This window comes from Notolepis coatsorum, assembly GCF_963971535.1.
Source record: "Notolepis coatsorum genome assembly, chromosome: 19".
Classification (NCBI taxonomy): domain Eukaryota; kingdom Metazoa; phylum Chordata; class Actinopteri; order Aulopiformes; family Paralepididae; genus Notolepis; species Notolepis coatsorum.
Genome location: NC_140183.1, coordinates 27,919,972 through 27,939,016, shown reverse-complemented (window position 1 = coordinate 27,939,016; position 19,045 = coordinate 27,919,972).

Here is a 19,045-nt window from a genome sequence, read left to right as displayed (position 1 = left end):
CAGCGGACGAAGAGGTCCGACACAGCGTAAAGAACAGCTTCTACGTAGACAACTGTCTACAAAGCCTTTCAACCCAGGAAGAAGCCGAGGCTCTCCTGATTAAACTCCGCGCCTCATTGATCAAAGGCGGCTTTGATCTCAGGCAGTGGGCCAGCAGCGATCCGCAAGTACTGCGCAGCCTCTCCTCCGAGGACAAGGCAGCCAGCAGCGAGACCTGGATGGCTACAATCCCGGGAGAAGCCCAGGAGATGACCCTGGGATTGGTGTGGCGATTCAAAACAGATTCGCTTCACTACAGACACAAGCCCCTGACTACGGAGCAGGGAAGGCCGGCGGCGGCGCCGACCACCAGACGGAGTGTGTACACAACACTCGCCCGACAATATGACCCGCTAGGATGTATTCTACCGTACACCACCAGGGCAAAAATGATTGTACGAGCATTGTGGGACAAGGACCAGGGCTGGGACGACCCCATTCCCGCACACCTTACATCCACCTGGAGAGAGTGGGAGATGGAGCTCCACTCACTCCCAGGCGTTAATATGCGCCGAAGCTACTTCCCACCCACGGTGAGGCCAGAGACATGTAAAATGGACTTACACGTCTTCAGTGACGCCTCAGAGGTCGCATACGGATCAGTAGCCTACTTGCGGGCCCAAGAAGAGGGGGGAGAGATCTACACAGCATTTGTTCTCGCCCGCTCGAGAATAGCCCCACGCAAGCAACAATCTATCCCACGTCTAGAGCTCTGCGCAGCCCTAGCCGGAGCGCACCTAGCCACGCTCATCCAACGTGAGCTCACCATACCGGTGTCTAGAACAATCCTGTGGTCAGATTCCACGACAGTACTCGCCTGGATCAAATCGGACTCATGCAAGTACAAAGTCTTCGTGGGAGTCAGAGTCACCGAGATTCAAGACTTAACCGAAGAGTTAACCGGAGAAACAGAGTGGCGCTACGTTGATACAAAACAGAACCCAGCTGACGTCATCACCCGGGGAATGCCCCTAGATGACCTCACCCGTCGCAATGTCTACAGTGACGGCCCAGCATTCCTAAAGCTCCCGGAAGGAGAGTGGCCCACGCCTATCCCGAGGGAAGCCAGTCAGGAGGAGGCTGAGAATAAGAAGCCTGTGTTCTGTGGATTGAGCACTGTTATCTCCGCAGACCCCAACATAGATGATTGCACTACCATAGAGAGTGCACAACAAAGGACATTCCTGCGGCACCACCCGGAGTGTAAGTCCCCCGCTGAAATGTCAGCAGCTAACTACGAGGAAGCAGAATTGCTTCTACTGCAGCGAGCCCAGAGAGACTCGTTCCCCGATGAATTGGCCTGTCTACAGGGAGGAAAGCCCGTCCCATCCGACAGCAGATTAATTCATCTGGCCCCCGAGAGCGACGCTCATACCCTCATCAGAGTGGGTGGTCGCCTACGCAGAGCCCCCAATCTACCGGATGACATTAAATACCCGATCGTATTGAACAGCCGACACAAGGTCACAGAGCTGATTATAAAGAAATACGATGAGGATGTACATCACGCAGGAGCAGAAACAGTCCTCACGGAGATTGAGGGAGTATTGAACTCTAAGCCCCTCGGCTACGTCTCCAGCGATGTGGCGGATATCGACCCAGTTACCCCCAACACACTCCTGATGGGGCGGCTAGATCCCGCGTTACCCCAGACAATGTACCGGCCTGAAGAAGCGAACGGCCGACGAATGTGGAGGTACAGCCAAGTATTAGCCGACAAGTTTTGGAGCAGTTTCCTACTGCACTACCTACCGTCTCTACAGACCCGCCAGAAGTGGGTAAAGGAGAGGGACAATTTGACAGAAGGAACAGTCGTCATGATTATTGATCAATCACTGCCCAGAGCTATGTGGCCGGCCGGCCGCGTAAGCAAAGTGATCACCGGTGCCGACGGCAAGGTCCGAGCAGCTGAAGTGCTTGTCCAGGGTCGCACTTACACCCGTCCCGTGGCGAGGCTCATAGAACTGCCCCGACTCCCAGACACAATCGATGATGACCATGACCCTATAACCATATGACTTTGTGAAGTTGACTGACCCCTACAGCAAACCCTTATGTGTAAATAGACAACGCGATTAATCTGTCTTTGCTTAACTGATTAGGTCTGGGACCAATCAGGGGGTGGCTGTTGTGAAGGGCCAGATTAAACCGAATATATATATTTATTTATATATATATATTTAATTGTATTTGTATATTCTCTAATATTCCCTGATATCCCTTGTATATTCCTTGTACAATATGCATTGAATATCCATTCTAGCCTACTGAACATCCCATAATAGTCTCCATTCTACTATTGGTCGAGACCTTGGTGCCAGGCTGCCATACCCCCCAGACCCAGTTCAAACGTACCGCTCAACATGTACGAACAAGTCCTAGTTCCACGTAGGAATCTGGCTACCGCACCACTAACGGTACTATTTGTTCATAGTGCGTATATATACTGCGCTACTAAAGTAGGACTTCCTTTTCAGTCCAGTTTCTTACCCTCCAATAGAGTGACAGACGTAAAGCCTCCCCGCGACGCCACGTGTGGGAGTAAGGCCAAGTTCGGCCTACCATCGGTATTGAGACATCGTGTATATTAATATTTGAATAGTCATATTTGGCACTATATCGTCGAGTTGGACGTAGTCTATTAAGCTAATAATAGTCTATTCATATGTAGTGCTTTGTGCGGTGAGAATACTATCGTAGTCAGTACCCCATCGTTTCGGGCAGAGAACTGGCTGCTTATCCAGGATGGTCGACCCCATGTGAGACTGCATCCGAGGAGCCCCAGAGCCGACGAGCGAGTGGACCTGTATACCGGATTATTCTACCGACGACAGCCCGCCTTCCCAGGCACGGATTATGCTTTGTGTACAGTGATTATTCCATGGATAAAGACCCCCGACACTGCCGTGTGTTGGAACCCCCCCCCCTGGAGAGGACGCAAGGTGAGGAGACGCTCTGCAAGACGAGGTCGCTTCACGTCTCTCCCCCGTGGACCGGAGAGAGCCGGCTCACAGAGAGTCCAACTGCTTTCATCCGTGGTCCAAGGATCGCTGGCGCACCGAGCTGCACAACTGTGGGTTCACCCAGGATACCCTTGGCCGGACGAGGCAGCCAGACTCTACCCCCCCCCCCTCCTACTCCTGTCGGCTTACAAGCGACCGGATTAACCCCCCTAGTGTATCCAGTCTTATAATCATTAAAGTATCATTGCTGTTATTCCTTAACTATTCCAGGTCGTATATTTACCGCCTGCGCCACCAGAGATTGGACATTCTCTATTGATATACCGACGAATACTCTTTGCCATAAAAGTGCATACTATTTCAATTCATAAATGTAATTAAGTGATTAAGTGCTTGCTCTACACACCATTGCTGTGTAGTAATAAACGCATACTTCGACTTCGTACATTTGTGTTGGATCCGTTTCATCTACGTGAGAGTGTTTATCATAATATATTTATGCCGAGTACTGGGTGGCCGAATATTAAGTACAAAGGTAGTGGTAGTAAGTATCATATCTAGTAATACAGTCAGGGAATTGTACCCCTCAGTTACACCATCCCTCTCAAGACACTTTAGTTCTTCCACAATAGGGCGCAACACTGCATCAATGCCATAGGTTTTTGCATCATCTGATTTATAGACTGCCAACAAGAAGTGTGACTGCAAATTGGATAGGATGTCTGGTGGCAAACTCTTCAAGATAAAATATATAAATCCTAACTTGTGAACCCCAGTCTTTGACCCGAGGGGGTTCACAGTTTCACAATCATCATTGTATAACAGCAATGGGATTGACACCTCTTTCAAAAAGAGTGGAGGATTTTTACAGAAATCTCCATCAAATATATCCTGAAGAGCATCACTCTCTCTCTGTTGCCATTCCATCATGGCCTGTAAAACACCAGGAAGCTCCAGTATCTTGACCAGAAGACGCTTTAGTGGAATACGCTGAAAGGTATCAGTCAGAGCAACTTGTCGAACGGTGCCAGTGGCAGAGTCTCTCCACTGTACAAAGGTTTGGTTATCGGAGAAACACTCCTCAATTGGCTGGATGAAGTTCCCAGAGTTAGTAAAATACCTAATCTGTTTATAGTCTGTCTCCAGACCCTCGAAAGGGTTAGCTGCATCTAAAAAGTCCTGCCTGAGCTCCTCTACCTGTGGGTTTTGATCATGCCCAAACTGACTGAAAAGCGACATGGTCTTTGTTTGTAGTCTGCTCACTAAATCTCCAATTAAACTTGAGGTTTGCTGAACCACAACATTTATATTTGTAAAGGTCTGGGAAGATTTTGATCTAAGATGAGCTATAAAATGGGCTACTCTCTCTGTGATTCCCTCTTGCTCTAGTTCGTCCCATTCATCATCATTATCTTCATCTTCCTCCATGGCTTATCGACATCAGATAATGCAATGCTACAGTTTCATGTGTGGGTCTGTGTTAAGCCACAACACAGAAATTGGTCCAGGGTATGCTACCTTTCTGGCTCATTTTGAAGGCTATAATGAAATTCAAAGTGGTCTCACAGGAATCCCCCTTTTCGCTGAATTGTATGTACCGGCCAGGGTCACTGTTAAGGGTACAACATACAGACCAGGCATGACAGTGTTTATGTCCTATGACCAAGATGGAGAGCCTCAGTTTGAGCTTATTAAAGCCATTTTGGTTTTAGAGCCATCTGTAAAGCTAGTTGTTCAGAGGTGGGAGACAATGGGGTTTGAGAAGCATTTCTTTGCTTACAGTGTGATCCAAACCAAAGATTTGTTGGCTATCGATGTGAAAGAGCTGCTTGATAATCACCCACTACATGCAGTCCAGTCATACAGAGATGTTGACACTTTATTCATCTCTCTGCGCTAGACGTTTTTAGACTGTGAATGGCCATCTGAATGGCCACTGCCACTTGTAAATAGTGAGGAAAAAAATCAGGAAAGAAACACTGCCTTGATTTACTAGAAACACAGTGATAGCCTACAGTATATATTCCGAACATATTTTGAATAGTTAGTCTTTAGTTTCATGCTGTGGACTGCCTTACTCTGCTACAACTCTTCGATGACTGAGATACATTGTTGGACTGCTGGGATGGGGAAACTCCTTGGACTACTGAGATGACATTAATTGTTGTAAGTAAGAATGTGTTTAATTAAAATAGTTCTACAACTAAACACTAACCACTTTAAACCCTATGACAAAATAAATCTTCACCAGTATTTAAATTTTTCCATGTGTGTAGGCTATTGGCCATCTTGGGTGTCAATCGGTTAAATGGAAAACGACACTGCTGACTGCAAATATATTTTGTATCTGTACACAACAACTCACTTTAACATAAAATGCCTCTAAGCTGATAACCTTTCTTTGCTGCAAAAGGCTTTGAATGCTGAGCCACCTGCAACAAGCCTTGTTGCTACCATATCCCCCATGGAGGAATCTGCAGCTTCTGGATCAAGCCAGGAGGTCTCCACCGTAGAGGAATCGAGGGCAGCAGACCAGATTGTGATTCTACGACCGGTTCCACTATTTGTAAGTTGTTCAAGAAGCATGGATGGATCTGGAAGCACTTGGAGCCAGTACATATCTCAGAACTTCAATACTTAAACTAACTCATCTATACTCTTGTCAGTATTTAGACCGTGGCTATGTAAGTTTTCTTCCTCCAGCCGAGTTCATAGAGAAATGGAACATTTGATGAGTAGTAATATTAGTAGAAAATAAGGAGTAATTTTTCTCTCGCATCACATACAGGACACCCAATGTTAACCCGTTGAGTAACAAGTTTTTCTACAACTCAAGTTCAGACCTATGTTGCTCTATTTCAGTAGCACTAAAAGTGAGTTTTCTTTATTGTATCAGAAACTTCAGAATGTAATCTTTCAAAAGAGACCAGGATCATGCATGTGCTATAAGTATAAAGTATAGTATTTTGTGGTGTTTGTAAATAGCTGTTTAAAAAAAATGTATGGCATTTTACAATACAACACTTTCCATTCCTGCACGAAAATCAATCAGATCCAATTTGATTGTACTCCAGGTACAGGGTTGATGCATTTTATCCCCCCCCCCCTCCCTGCTCTTTGTTTCAGGTACAGGACTTTTTCCATAATTTAAGCATAACATTGCAAAGGGTGACAGAGTTCTATCTTGTCTTATCGTTTCCAGGACATATGGTGCATCAAAGGCCGGAAGGGAATGAAGAATGGCAAACCTTTCTACTATCCAGCTACTGGATTCATTGAAGAAAGGCTTCGGAATGTCCGAAAGAGGCGGGGTTCTGGGTCCAGACAGCGAATGCCTGAAGCCAACAAGCCACCCAGGGCATATACCAGGTAATACCTGGGGTCGGCAAAAAGGGCCATGTTTTCCTGTGTCCCCAGGGGGTAACTATATTCTTCACCAGGGGGAGCTTACTGCACATGAATCCTTAAGGGGGGCTCCATGGAGCAAAAATGGCTGATTCCTGACTTTACCTCGTTTAATATACCTTGTTGAACCCCTCACCAAAACATGCAACAATGCTGGGCAATAGCACCTCCCTCTGGTCAGCCGGGGCGCCTGACTGGAGGGAAAGGATCTGATTGTAATAATGTGCTAAGTCCTACTGGTGAAAATGGGTTACGAAATTGGAGATCATTTTTAGATAGTTAATTTACAATGTGTTGTATATATGTTTCTATAGAATCGACCCTGCCAGAAGAAAGGGCCCAGCAGCAAACGGAGTGGCTGAAACATAACCTGGAGCCCTTCACTCAAGTTCAGGAGTACATGAAGGACACCGTTCTCTACAGAGCCAAGTGGATTCAGGGAAATCACTCCAAGGACATAGAAGAGGTCATTACGGAGTACCCTCGCCTCACCAGCCCAGGCATGGTATGGATCTACTGTAACATATTGCATCTACAAGGTTTTGTACTGCTTTACTGCCCTGTTGGAACACTCCCCCAGATATTGATAGATCAAAACACATATATACTAAGGCTGTCAAAGTTAACGCGGTATTAACACGTTATCGCCCGATTCTATTAACGCCACTATTTTTTTTAACTCACGATTAACTTTTAAGATTTTTTTTTACTAGACTATACTGCCCTGTCAAGGCAGACCGCAGTAACTAAAAAAAAGTCAGAATTGAGTTATGAGTGAAATTGAACTTGTCAATAAATGTTTTATCTTGTGACCAAGTTTCAGATGTTAATGTCGCTCAGTTTTGGAGATATGGGGTTTTAAAAACTGCAGTAACTACAAAATCACACTCAAAAACCAGGCAGACCGCAGTAACTTCCAAACAGTGAAAAATGGCTTTAAAGTGTTTTGACTTGACATCCAAAATGTGTTATAGGTAGATAGATGATAGTACCCAGATTTAACATGTATTAATGAAGTAATCTTTAGGCATACAAAAATATGACATAATTATTTTAATTAACCCCCAAAAAGCAGATACTGCACTCTGCTGCACAGTTCCCTTAAATAATTATACAGGTAATGTACAGGCAAAGTGCAGTAACTTCAAATACAATGTTGTTTTCCCTCCAGCTTTCATAACTTAACCTAGCCATTTTGAAAATGAAATTTAACACCTGAATATATTGGAATGATGATGATCCAAATAAAATGGCTAGGTTAAGTTATGAAAGCTGGAGGGAAAACAACATTGTATTTGAAGTTACTGCACTTTGCCTGTACATTACCTGTATAATTATTTAAGGGAACTGTGCAGCAGAGTGCAGTATCTGCTTTTTGGGGGTTAATTAAAATAATTATGTCATTTTCTTTCCCCTATTATTTCATGTACACTTTATTCATTGGTTTAATGAATTTTCTTTCTTTTAAGTTATTTTGTGCATCACTCTGTTTTGAATTTGATGCAAATTTGCAATGCATGAGGGTCATCCTTTTGTGTTAAATGACTGCATAACGAAAGCATTTGTTGACTCGCATGTTGATAAGAGAGTATTAAAACTTGGAACTTGAAAAAGATCAGTTTAAGGTAGAAAACATTTGATTAATTTGTGATTAATCGCGAGTTAACTATGGACAATCATGCGATTAATCGTGTTAAATATTTTAATCGATTGACAGCACTAATATATACATACGGGACTTAGCGTCTACCCATCTCCCTCCTCCTCCATCTCTTCCCCCACCTTCCCTCCTGCTACTTCACCTATTCCACCTCCTCCTCATTTGTACGTTTTGCGTTACGTACGGCTGTCCTTAGTCCCTCAATATTATATATAACGTGCTGGAGAAACTCCCATGCATGAACACACTGCCTGGGGTACTTTATGTCAAATACATAAAATGCTTTAAAACACGTATCAACTGCCCCGAGCATTGTGCTTTCAGGGTGTGCCTGACCTGCATAGATCACGAATGCCTGAGCACAACACATGTGTTACTCAGCCCTTGTGTTGTGTGGGTGAATGTAACAAGTTCCTAACGTTTTCTTTCCCCTATTATTTCATGTACACTTTATTCATTGTTTTAATGAATTTTCTTTCTTTTAAGTTATTTTGTGCATCACTCTGTTTTGAATTTGATGCAAATTTGCAATGCATGAGGGTCATCCTTTTGTGTTAAATGACTGCATAACGAAAGCATTTGTTGACTCGCATGTTGATAAGAGAGTATTAAAACTTGGAACTTGAAAAAGATCCGTTTAAGGTAGAATTTCTTTTATTAATTTGTGATTAATCGCGAGTTAACTATGGACAATCATGCGATTAATCGTGTTAAATATTTTAATCAGTTTGACATGAAAGCACTTTTTGATGTCCACATGCTGTGACATGTATATGCAACAAGTGTAATACATTTTGAAGTTAAATGTATTCTATGCCTTGTTCTGTTCTTTTCATTGATTTCAGCACATTTAGACTGTTATACCTTTTCAATCAAGTATCTGTGCCAACCTAATGTAGTGTACTAACTATAGCAGTTGTGTTAATAGGCCCTTTTCACAGCAGCCATCTTGACACAGCAGGGTAAACCTACATCCTGTGAACCAGACTGACAGATGTGTAACTAATCATGTTGCTGTGTCCATCTGTTGGTCAATCGTTGTCAATCTGGCTCACAAGATGGCTGCTGTGAATAGGGTCTATTTGACCCTTTTGATGTAACCCAAGATTCAGTCAAAGCAACTATTTTGACCCTTAAAATGGGTTGTTTGTATAACCCAATACGGGGTCAAATCAACTAGGAGGTTGGGTTATTTTGACCCTTAAAATGGGTCGTTTGTATAACCCAATACGGGGTCAAATCAACTAGGAGGTTGGGTTATTTTGACCCTTAAAATGGGTCGTTTGTATAACCCAATATGGGGTCAAATCAACTTGGAAGTTGGGTTATTTTGACCCTTAAAATGGGTCGTTTGTATAACCCAATATGGGGTCAAATCAACTTGGAAGTTGGGTTATTTTGACCCTTAAAATGGGTCGTTGGTATAACCCAATATGGGGTCAAATCAACTTGGAGGTTGGGTTATTTTGACCCTTAAAATGGGTCGTTGGTATAACCCAATATGGGGTCAAATCAACTTGGAGGTTGGGTTATTTTGACCCTTAAAATGGGTCGTTACTATCCGTTTATTTGACCCAAGTTATGGGTCAAATGAAATAACCAATAATATTGGGTCAAATTAACCCACACACTGGTCGGGCCCTTTTTGACCAGTGAATTGGGTCAAAAATAACCCAAATTGGGTCAAATTTGACCAATCTGTTTTTAGTGTGTATGCTTTACTGCAGTGGTTCTCAACCTTTTTACAAAGACCTCACAGGAAAAATATTTGGGGACTCCAAACTTGATTATAATTATGCCATTCTAGGTGAATATTCGAAAATATGTTGCAAGCTTGTAGATCGGCTATTTCCAATTTTTTTTTCTCTCAAGAAACCAAGGTTGAGAACAGCTGCTTTATGACATGCTCTATGAACAAAGAAACAGACAATTTATTGCTTTAACCATTTATTAAAGCCAATTCATTCACACATACATATTCTCTTTGAAATGCCTGAGTTCAATTTGGATTTAGTATCACCAGGCGTGCATGAGAACAGATAATGAAATCTACTGTAATGTACAGTCGCTTTTTTATTTTATCAGGGTGGCACCATTGAAACAATTTAATGATGCGTGTCCCTTCTCTTTCTATTAGACTTCGATGCCAACTACGCACGTGGCTCCAGATCAGCTGACTTCAGCTGACTCCCCCATACACAATGACCGAATAATAACAGTTATTGAAAATATTCATACAGAACTCTGAACCTTCGCACATACATATTCTCTTTGAAATGCCTGAGTTCAATTTGGATTTAGTATCACCAGGCGTGCTTGAGAACAGATAATGAAATCTACTGTAATGTACAGTAGCTTTTTTATTTTATCAGGGTGGCACCATTGAAACAATTTAATGATGCGTGTCCCTTCTCTTTCTATTAGACTTCGATGCCAACTACGCACGTGGATCAGCTGGCTTCAGCTGACTCCTCCATACACAATGACCGAATAATAACAGTTATTGAAAATATTCATACAGAACTCTGAACCTTCGCACATACATATTCTCTTTGAAATGCCTGAGTTCAATTTGGATTTAGTATCACCAGGCGTGCTTGAGAACAGATAATGAAATCTACTGTAATGTACAGTAGCTTTTTTATTTTATCAGGGTGGCACCATTGAAACAATTTAATGATGCATGTCCCTTCTCTTTCTATTAGACTTCGATGCCAACTACGCACGTGGCTCCAGATCAGCTGACTTCAGCTGACTCCCCCATACACAATGACTGAATATTTTCAATAACTGTTATTATTCGTACAGAACTCTGAACCTTGAACCCCTATAGAATCTTCCAGGAAGTGTTGTTTTCCAAAATTCCAACGCAGAATCAAATCTAAACGTAAAATCTATCTAAAAACACTTTTACCTATTGCTAAACTAAGTATAATACTTCAGAGTATTATAGAGACACATTAGAGATGTACATCTATATAATATATTCACATCCACACTATAAATAGCATCCATTAATCCATCATTAATCATCACTCCATTCAGACTACCGACTACTGACAACCTTCTGAACTTGAATAAGCATGCAAAACCAACAATTAGCATTTCAGCCAAAACGTTTCTCTTTTGTTCTCACCATTATAGACTCTGTTTAATGGGAATCGAGTCAATTACAATGACTGACAGAGAGGATCGTGTGGGTGGGGTGGTGGGGGAGCAAATAGTGGGTGGTCAGGAGGGGGGCTGAGTCTAAACTAGGGGTGGTCTGGAGGGGGGCTGAGTCTAAACTAGGGGGTGGTCCTGAGGGGGGCTGAGTCTAAACTAGGGGTGGTCCTGAGGGGGGCTGAGTCTCAACTAGGGGTGGTCTGGAGGGGGGCTGAGTCTAAACTAGGGGGTGGTCCTGAGGGGGGCTGAGTCTAAACTAGGGGTGGTCCTGAGGGGGGCTGAGTCTCAACTAGGGGTGGTCTGGAGGGGGGCTGAGTCTAAACTAGGGGGTGGTCCTGAGGGGGGCTGAGTCTCAACTAGGGGTGGTCTCGAGGGGGGCTGAGTCTAAACTAGGGGGTGGTCCTGAGGGGGGCTGAGTCTCAACTAGGGGGTGGTCCTGAGGGGGGCTGAGTCTAAACTAGGGGGTGGTCCTGAGGGGGGCTGAGTCTCAACTAGGGGTGGTCTCGAGGGGGGCTGAGTCTAAACTAGGGGGTGGTCCTGAGGGGGGCTGAGTCTCAACTAGGGGGTGGTCCTGAGGGGGGCTGAGTCTAAACTAGGGGGTGGTCCTGAGGGGGGCTGAGTCTAAACTAGGGGTGGTCTCGAGGGGGGCTGAGTCTAAACTAGGGGTGGTCTGGAGTGGGGCTGAGTCTAAACTAGGGGTGGTCTCGAGGGGGGCTGAGTCTAAACTAGGGGGTGGTCCTGAGGGGGGCTGAGTCTCAACTAGGGGTGGTCTCGAGGGGGGCTGAGTCTAAACTAGGGGGTGGTCCTGAGGGGGGCTGAGTCTCAACTAGGGGTGGTCTCGAGGGGGGCTGAGTCTAAACTACGGGGTGGTCCTGAGGGGGGCTGAGTCTCAACTAGGGGTGGGTTGGAGGGGGGATGAGTCTAAACTAGGGGGTGGTCCTGAGGGGGGCTGAGTCTAAACTAGGGGGTGGTCCTGGAGGCTAAATTAGGGGGTGGTCCTGGAGGCTAAACTAGGGGCTAAACATATGCACACACGCACGCATGCACGCGACAGCTGCAACCAGAGATGCTGGAGATACTAAATGTTGTCCCTGGATCAGCTTCCAATGATCCAACTCCCATGAAACCCACTGTCCTCCAAACCATTTGTCCTTTTAAGTCTTTGTCTTTCTTCATATCCCGCCATTCCTCTCAGGTGCATAACGCAGCCACTTCTGCAGTGCATCTCTGTATATCAAGTCAGTCAACTTGCGGTCAAATTGACGAGCAGCCGCTGGGAAAAAAGAAAAAAAGAATACTTAAAGATAAACAAGAAAGCTGCAGTGGGCACGTTCCATTCCAAAGTGAACAGTGTCCTTTTTAGTGTACTAGATTTTCAGGTGGCCTTAGGTGCATTTTCAAGCCCATAGTCATATAATTGATCCACACTAATGCTCGTAAAAAATCTTATTGTGAGCATTACAGAGGACCACTTATATGACGTTAAGGTTGGAAATGGGTGAGGTGTTTCTTTAAGAGTGGTTGCATGTTCCATCAGGCTCATTCCATGGTGATAAAAATGCATCCATTCGTATTTACTTGAGATAAAAGTGAAAATACTTAATTAAATGAAATATCCATCATCAAAATAGCTAAATCCACTGTAGTAAACCTAGTATTTTGAGGTGCAGATTGACTCACCAAACATGCAGTCCTGCATCAGTGTGTCCTTGAAGGCCCTCTTCGGTCCCTTTCCCGCCCAGTTGAAGATGCATGCTAGACAGTTTGTCATGGTAGCGGATAGCATTCGCCGGATCATATTTTCTGAGTTGGTCCCTCCGATTAATGCCAGGCGGGTTGTCTTAACAGATTGGAGAGGAAAAAAAGTGAGTGTGCTAAAGTGTACAGTGTACTATGTCAAATGGACAGAATATAATGTTTTAAGTACACATTTTAAGACTTTTTTTTATTAACTCTAAAGAAAGACCATTACTGTGTCAAAACTAATCAACAAACAATACCATCAAACAAATTAGCTAAATGAATTGTCAAATATTGACTAAGAAATAAATATCATCCCGCATATCATTGCAAGGCTATTTTCACAATATTTCTATGCCAAGCACACATCCAAGCAAAAAACTAAATAAATGCCTCCACTCCTACAATTCAGACATTATAAACACTTAGATTTCAAACAATAAATTTAAGAAAATACAAAAATGTTCACCATCTTTCGACGGACTGTTTCGTCCTTCAGTGCAGCTTCAGCCTCATCAAACTGCTCCTCATTGGTGAGTGGCAGCACGATGGGGAAGTTCTCTTCTCTCTGTGATTCAGGTCCAGCTCTGTGATCGTTAAAGGTGGATTTAGCCATTTCAGTCTTCAGAAACTGAACGTCATGTGAAATTTGCTTCACCTCCACGAGTAGCTCTGCAAGCATCCTGGTGTTTTTGTTGGCAGCAAGGTCTTGAAGAAAAACAATTGGTTTTACATAAAATTTCAAGGATAGATTCACCATTTCAATCATTTAGAATGACACTAAGCAACTCTGTGATAAGTCTTTGCACCCCTAACTTATAGTAACCATTAAGTGCTTAAATATTAAGCCTATAAACACCATGACAAATTACATGAAAAAAAACAGTGACAAAGACTTTAAAGTCACAAGGGACATGTTTCTCAATGCATCAGAAAATGATACTTGCCTTGTAACATTTGACTGGGCTCTCCATGGAATCTTCCCCGCGGCGTTTCAGGAGCTGAAGCTGAAGAAATCAACATGGCATCAGCATTGCACATTAGGTCATTGTGTATGGGGGAGGCGGGGGGTAAAGTGGAATATAGGCATCTTTACCCAGGCGATGTGAGCTGAAGTCAGCTGATCTGGAGCCACGTGCATAGTTGGCATTGAAGTCTAATAGAAAGAGAATAAAGGACACACATCATTGTTTACATTGAACATGAATTATGGAATTTTACCCAAAAAAACAACATTTAACGTCTTTTTTTTCTCTCTCTCTCTCTCTCTCTCTCTCTCTCTCTCTCTCTCTCTCCCACCCCCTCCCTCTCTCTCTCTCTCTCTCTCTCTCTCTCTGCCGCGTGTCACCGAGAGGGAGAGAAAGGAAGAGAGAGGGAGAGAGAGGGGGCACTTGGGGGGGGGGGGGTACCTGCCGGCCGCGCGCAAACGGGAGATTGAAAGAAAGAAAAAGAAAAAACACAAGCTGCCGCGTCTCATCACCGAGAGCCGAGAGGGAGAGAAAGGAAGAGAGAGGGAGGGAGGGAGAGAGGGGGCCTTGTCATTAACGTCTTTTTTTTTCTCTCTCTCTCTCTCTCTCTCTCTCTCTCTCTCTCTCTCTCTCTCTCTCTCTCTCTCTCTCTCTTCCCCCCCCTCCCTACCTCCCTCTACCAGTGCAGACTGTGGACTGACTGTCATTCAAAGTGCTTATGGGCGGAGCCAGGCCATAACAGCCTGATTTCTTGAGGCTGAAAAATGATGGTTTTGAGTACTTGATTAGAAATATAAAACAATGCATTTTTTGAAAAAAAACTTACAAATGTCTTCAATAGACTAACAGGAATTGTGTAAAGTTGCCCAAATAGTGCTAGGAATAGCAGTACATAGCCCCTTTAAATAATAGCGCTGCCCGAGGCTGGGCATGATACAGTCAACATATAGCGAGAGAGAGAGAGAGAGAGAGAGAGAGAGAGAGAGAGAGAGAGAGAGAGAGAGAGAGAGAGAGAGAGAGAGAGCTCCTGTTCTACAGTCAATATACAGAGTTATCGCTGCACAGACCCGGCAATGCCCCTGACCAGAGGAGAGAGACATATAATGGCTCATGGCTTCTCCTACCACTGTTATGCCGACGATACTCAACTCTTCCTCTCCTTCCCTCCCTCAGATATCCACGTCTCTGAGCGGATCTCGGCCTGTCTGTCCGACATCTCCGCCTGGATGACGACCAACCACCTCAAACTGAACCTAAGCAAAACAGAATTGCTCCACCTGCCGGCCAAATCCTCCCCCCTGACCGACCTTTCCATCACAGTCGAGAATGCAGCTGTGACCGCGTCCCCGACCGCCAAGAACCTTGGTGTTGTCCTCGACGACCAGTTGAACTTCTCTGCTCACATCGCAGCGACAACCAGAACCTGCCGATTCCTCCTGAGCAACGTCAGAAGGATACGCCCCTTCCTGACAAAAGAAGCCACCCAACTCCTCGTCCAATCAACAGTCATCTCCCGCCTCGACTACTGCAACGCACTGCTCGCTGGCCTCCCGGCCACTGCCACTAAGCCTCTTCAACTCATTCAGAACGCAGCGGCCCGCCTGATCTCAAACCTACCGAAGTCGGCCCATGTCACCCCACTTCTTAGGGACCTGCACTGGCTCCCCATTGCTGCACGAATCCGCTTCAAGGCCCTTGACCTAGCATACCGTGCGGCAAAGGGAACTGCTCCCGCCTACCTCCGGTCAATGGTCTCTAACTACACACCCTCAAGACCCCTACGCTCTGCATCTTCTGGCCGCCTCAGACCTACTCCTATCCAAGCTCCGGGAGGGTCATCAAAGAGAAGTCGCCTATTCTCAGTCCTTGCCCCACAATGGTGGAATGAACTACCCACCCCAGTTAGGACAGCCGAAACACGTCCAATCTTTCGCCGTCGACTAAAGACTCACTTCTTCAACCATTATCTGAATTAAAAAAAAAAAAAAAAAAATCTAACCCTAACTAACCATACTGTCATGCACTTGTCCTAATAAACTAACCTACACTGTAGCACTCAACACTTTGATGAACATTGTTACTCAGCTGATAGAGTTGTGCTCTTCCTGATGGCTTGTCGTACAGAACTTGTAAGTCGCTTTGGATAAAAGCGTCAGCTAAATGACTAAATGTAAATGTAAATGTATATAATATAGTTAGTAAAACGCACTATATAAGCTCAGAACACAGCTCAGAACACAACACAGCTTAGAACACAGCTCAGAACACAGAACACATCTCAGAATACAGCTCAGAACACAGCTCAGAACACAGAACACATCTCAGAACACAGCACAGAACACAGCTCAGAACACAGCTCAGAACACATATCAGAACACAGCTCAGAACACAGAACACATGCAGAACACAGCACAGCACACAGCTCAGAACACAGCTCAGAACACAGAACACAGCTCAGAACACATCTCAGAACACAGAACTAGGTACAGACTCAGCGAGCACAGCCTAGCCATCGAGAAAGGCCGCCATAGGCAGACCTGGCTCCCAAGCGAAGACAGACTATGCACCCACTGCACACAAGATGAGGTGGAAACCGAGCTCCACTTCTTAACAACCTGCCCACTATACCAAGACATCAGAGACATATTCTTCCCACAAATTGCAAACACCCAAAGAGACTTTGGAAACATGGACAATAACTCAAAACTCCCATACCTACTGGGAGAAATACAAGAATGTGCAAACACAGCAGCCAGATTTGTGAACTGCTGTGACAAGAAAAGGACATCCAATGGAATACAACCACCATAAAGACTGTACAAGAAATTCCTTCTGTAATGTACTGATTTCTTTTGTTTTATCTGTTTGATTGTTTTGTTTGGCTTTGGCAATGTAAATGTATGTTTCCCATGTCAATAAAGCCCATTCGAATTGAATTGTGTGTGTGTGTGTGTGTGTGTGTGTGTGTGTGTGTGTGTGTGTGTGTGTGTGTGTGTGTGTGTGTGTGTGTGTGTGTGTGTGTGTGTGTGTGTGTGTGTGTGAGAGAGAGAGAGAGAGAGAGAGAGAGAGAGAGAGAGAGAGAGAGAGAGAGAGAGAGAGAGAGAGAGAGAGAGAGAGAGAGAGAGGGGGGGGGGAGGGCGTGGGAGAGAGAAAAATTGAAAAAGAGAGCTTCATTAGAATGTATAGACAGGGTTTAGAAGGTTCCATTACAGCTAAAAATATTGCTATCTGTGACATAATCTGTTGGATTACACCAAACCAGTAGTGAGATCTGATTACCTCAGAACTCATGAAAAGAGTGAAGTAGCCCCAGACTTACTTCAAGCAGAAAGAGAGAGAGAGAGAGAGAGAGAGGGCGAGAGAGAGAGAGAAAAAGAGAGAGAGAGCGAGAGAGAGAGAGAGAGGTGAAAATGTGACAAGGATAATAACAGGTATTGGAGGTGAACTGAATCCATCATTTGTGACGTTTGTTTTCCCCTCTCTCACCTGGTGATGATGGCCAGGTGGGGTGGAGCCATGCAGGCCGCCATGAAGAGGACCACGTTCTCGTGCCTCGTCTGTCTGTAGTTCATCACCTCCTTCTTAAAAAGCTTCAGGTGGTCCTGGTTGTTGCCATGCCTAGTTAGCTAGCGTTAGCTAACGCTAGTTAGCCTTTAGCTAAGCTACTAGCCGACATGGCTAGCCCGACTGAACCACACGTTAGCACTCGATAGCTAGCGTTAGCTAACGCTAGTTAGCCTTTAGCTAAGCGCCTAGCCGACATGGCTAGCCCGACTGAACCACACGTTAGCACTCGCTAACATAGCTAACGCTAGTTAGCCTTTAGCTAAGCTACTAGCCGACATGGCTAGCCCGACTGAACCACACGTTAGCACTCGATAGCTAGCGTTAGCTAACGCTAGTTAGCCTTTAGCTAAGCTACTAGCCGACATGGCTATCCCGACTGAACCACACGTTAGAACTCGATAACGTAGCTAAAGCTAACTAGCTGTCCCTGCCTTTAGCTAAGCCGACATGGCTAGCCTGACTGAACTTTCTAACATGCAACAACTTTCATCTTCAGTCCATCTGCCGAACGACCGTCCTCTTCGTCTTGGCTGGCATAACCTCCAATGCTGCACGCGCTCCCATGGAAATAGTCAGACTGACAGACGCACGCCGGCCGACTACCTTACCTGTAACCCCTCCCCTCGTTGAAACCAATAGTATATCTGCTGCAGAGCCGCAGAGCTCCAATAGTGTATGCAGAGCCACAGAGCTCCAATAGTATATCTGCAGAGCCGCAGAGCCAGGAACAAGTCAGACACATTCTACAAACGTGTGTAATGTGAAATATATAAGCATATAAGCAAAACTAGATTTTTAGGTATGTGATGAAAAAGGGCCTTGCGGGAAGGGGGGCCTCGCAAAAAAAATAAAAAATAAATAAATTAATAAAAATAAAAATAAATAAAAAAATGTTTCTTTTGTTTTTTTTTGTTTTTGCGAGGCCCCCCTTCCCGCGAGGCCCTGTGCGACCGCACTGCTCGCACACCCCCTGAGGCGGCCCTGCCCGTAGTATGCTCAGCTGAGCGCACCACTCTCTGTAGGGCCTTCTTGTCCTGTGCCTTGCTGTTTCCATACCAGGCAGTGATGTTTCCAGTCAAGATGCTCTCTACAGCTCCGGAGTAGAAGGACTGGAGTATCTTCCCCGATACTCTGAAATTCCTTAACTGTCTCAGGTGGTAGAGGCGCTGCTTCGCCTTCTTTATGACTGAGTCTGTGTGTTGTCCATGTCAGGTCTTCTGAGATGTGGACCCCCAGGTAGTTGAAGCTGCTCACCCTGTCCATGGTAGCCCCGTTTATCCTCAGTGGTGTGTGTGTCCCCTGCTGTGTTCTCCTAAAATCCACGATCAGCTCCTTGGTTTTACCAATGTTCAGGAGCAGGCTGTTGTCCTGACACCAGCGTTCCAGTGCCTCAACCTCCTCCCGGTAGGCCTTCTCGTCGTTGTCAGAGATCAGCCCCACCACCACTGTGTCGTCCGCAAACTTCAATGCAACTGCAATAATTTTTTTGGACTCTGATTTCACATGAGCCCATTTCTTTTTCATTTCAGCCGCTGTGC